Source organism: Schistocerca americana, chromosome 8 (assembly GCF_021461395.2).
Source record: "Schistocerca americana isolate TAMUIC-IGC-003095 chromosome 8, iqSchAmer2.1, whole genome shotgun sequence".
Classification (NCBI taxonomy): Eukaryota; Metazoa; Arthropoda; class Insecta; order Orthoptera; family Acrididae; genus Schistocerca; species Schistocerca americana.
In genome coordinates this window covers 409,586,819-409,590,306 of record NC_060126.1, presented here as the reverse complement: position 1 = coordinate 409,590,306, position 3,488 = coordinate 409,586,819, and the positions used below count along the sequence as shown (strand labels likewise).

Here is a 3,488-nt window from a genome sequence, read left to right as displayed (position 1 = left end):
GAAGGGAGCGGATATTGTTGAAAAGGATACGGTGCTGTCGCGCCATGTCAGGGATTTAGACAAGGGTGTCAAGACGGCAGAAGGTCCTAAGGACAATGAACACCATAGCTTACATTAGAAAAGTATGAAACTTAGAAGCCAAGAATACATTTTAAGACAAATTAGAGAACTCTTGCATTACAGAAGTACAGTAGCGACGACTGGTACTTAGAATTTCCTTCCTTTTTTTATTGTTACTCTACCTAAGGACGTTATTAATACTGATAATTTACACGTTGTCTTTGTACGCCAATTGGCACATGTTTCTCGGCACGAGCGCCACCTGCCCTGTTTTCAGAGTAACTTCGCTCGCCGATTACACTCAGTCGGTTGTGAGCTCTGCAAGATCGATGTACTATTTTGTATTTACGTGACAAACCCAAATTCTAGGGCTATCTTTCATTTTTGACAAATGGATCTATGCCGACAATTGTAAAAACGGCTATGGTACATTAGTCCTTACTAATGTAAAATTGTAAGTACCAGTCGTCGTTACCATACTTCTGTAATGCAAGAGTTCTCTAATTTGTCTTAAAATTTATTCTTGACTTATAAGTTTCATACTTTTCTAATGTAAGGTATGATGTTCATTGTCCTTAGGTTACCTTCTGAAGAAAACAAGTTTATATTTGTCGAAACCTAGGTAAGGAATTTCTTTATCCATTGCAACTGGTCGGCTGTTTATAATTTTACTATGTGAAACCGTTGCTGCTGTGCAGCTATGTTTAAAATATCTATGAAATTGCAAAGAAATGAACACCCTTAGCTGCTTACAGGCGTTGACATATGTCAACGGGGACAGATGAAAATGCGTGCCCCGACCGGGACTCGAACCCGGGATCTCCTGCTTACATGGCAGACGCTCTATCCATCTGAGCCATCGAGGACACAGAGGATAGCGCGACTGCGGGGATTTATCTCTGGCACATTTTGCATCGCGGAACTCTGCGCGAAGAGCAGGAAAGAGTCAGTGAGGTTGTGGCAAGTACCGATAGGGGTGTGGGGACACGCCCACTCCAGCGCTTTGGCCAGCTGCGTTAGGTTTCCTGCTTAAGGATTCATAGCGTGAACAGCCCGATAGAGATAATCCCACATATTATCCGTCGGGTTTTAGTCTAGGGTGTTTGGTAGCCAGGCGTGTACTGTAAACTCATAATGGTGCTCTATGAAACACGCACGTATTCTCCAAGCTTACACGACTCATCGCGTTTTCCTATTGGTAGACATCTTCGTGCCAAGGAAAAACAAACTGCGTGTAGGTGCGGGTACGGTACCCAAAGTTAGATGCAAATTTGTGTTAATCTATTTTGCCTTCCTGAGTGATGAGATCACCCAGGGAATGCCACGAAAACATTCCTTTGACCGATGATTGCAGGCAGTTTGATTTAAGATGTTTCACGACTTTGTGGGATTATCTATATCGGACTGTTCGTGCCATGAATTCTGAACCAGGAAACCTAGCGCAGCTGGCCAAAGCACTGGAGTGGGCTTGTTCCCACACCCCTGCCACAACCTCACTGACTTTTTCTTACTCGTCGCGCAGAATTCCGCGCTGCAAAATGTGGTTATTCCGGCTTTGGACAAGTGGCCACTTCAATGAGACTGGGCAGCGTACCAGCCACCACTCTCTACCGCTATTTAAAACCCATGACTTACGCACATACAAGGTCTACGTCTACACCTATACATATACCCTGCAAGTCATCTTACGGTGCTTATTTAGGTATTTAGTGGTTTTTACCACGTATTCTTTTCGTTTCCTCACCTTAATGTGTTGAATAACCTTTCAAAATCTGTCACGTTATATTTTTCTATGTGCCTTTTGCGTTGTTTACATCACTTTATAGCATTTTCTCTCCTATCCTGCATTTAAAATTGCCAGTCTGAATGTTAACGATCGGACTAGTCGGTCTCATGCCATTCACATCCGGTCGTCGTTACAGTATCACACACCAGAGTCCACCAGCTGAGCTCCCTTCTTCGTGGACGTCACTCCGTGGTCTGTGCTCGCCTGCGGTGGTCGTCTCCACCGCGCCCAGTCTAGCAGCATTCCAGGTCGCAGCACACGACGTAAGTTTCTGGTTCTTCTCTTACGTCATACCTCTTCACCTAGGAGGTTTCTCTGTTTTACTCTTAGTTCTCACCACGGTATTGCAACGTATTCCTTTACGTTTAACCTCTTTTTGCCCGACCGCTCTTAGACTGTTTTAAATTAGAGTCCTCATTTGCTCTATTTTCTGCGTATATGCGCATGTAAGGATTTTATAGCGCAATTCTCTTGTTTGTTTTCGGTAATTCCACCTGATGATGGTCATTCGTTAGTCCGAAACCGTTCGTGAATTTGAAAATAACGATCTTACAACTGAAGTGACCGTTACAATAATCTGGAACTCAATCACCCTCCGTGTTCAGTAGAGCCTCATATACATCGTATTTTAGACACCTTTAACGGAGACATATTGAATCGATATGACTCTCTGGGACTGGAAACAGGGCCTCATCTTCAAGTTGAAGTTCAGGATGTGTAGTAATTTGGTGACTACGAGCATTCAAAAGTACGTGTGGCTAAATATGAGCACCAGCAGAAGTGCGACTTCTAACGTCCAAGCCAAAATTCCTTTTCATTTGAGAGAGAGGCGGTGCTGTCATATGCAAGCAGTATCTCCGCCAGAAGTAAATTAACTGCAGGATGGATTACCTCTGTTGTCCTTGTCGTGTCCTTCAGTGGTAAGACTGGTTTGATGAAGTTCTGCACAATTGTCTAACCTGCAGACCGCTCCATCTCTGCATAATTAACGCTTGAACCTGTCTGCTGCATTCAAGCTTTGCTCTCCCCTCTCCAACTTTCACGTCTCACTCTGCACTTCATTACAAAATAAACTATTCTTCCAAATCGCAGAACCTTAACTATAAACGTACTCTCCTGTCAGTCATGTACTTTAACTAATTTCATAACTCGCTGTTGAGTGCCACAAATCCTACGTCATCATCATCATCGTCAAAATTATCGTAATCATTATCGTCATCACCACCACATCATTTCCTTATCACGCTTACACAACCGGGAGACGGGACGCAAACTATATAATAAGGAAGTATACTAACCGGTCGTACAGTTTTAATTCGTGCAGTAAATTCAGATAACCACATTTTTAAAAACTGTAACGTAATAGTTCATACACCATAGTCTACAGAGACATTTCTTGGATCACTGAGCTTGAAATTTGCATTCTTACTAGGAAAAATTACGCAAGGAAAAATTATACCGCTAAGCGACGTTAAAAGATGGGAATGATTTATGGGATTCACGTGAGTACTTTTGTCGGTGAATGATGAGACCAATGCGTGGTTGATGACTCCCGTACTTGTTCAGTGACTTTTGAGAGTAAAACTTCAATAAAATTGCTACACTGTAAAATTTTGAAAAGTAATGTAGTCGGACTTTTTCT

The 3,488-nt window shown here is 42.7% G+C and overlaps 1 non-coding gene across 1 annotated transcript; it reads right to left on the bottom strand.

Moving 5' to 3' along the window:
* Nucleotides 1–852: 852 nt before the first annotated feature.
* On the bottom strand, nucleotides 853–926 carry Trnat-ugu. Its single transcript has one exon. It is a non-coding gene; the product is annotated as a tRNA-Thr (tRNA).
* Between the last annotated feature and the right edge of the window lie 2,562 nt (nucleotides 927–3,488).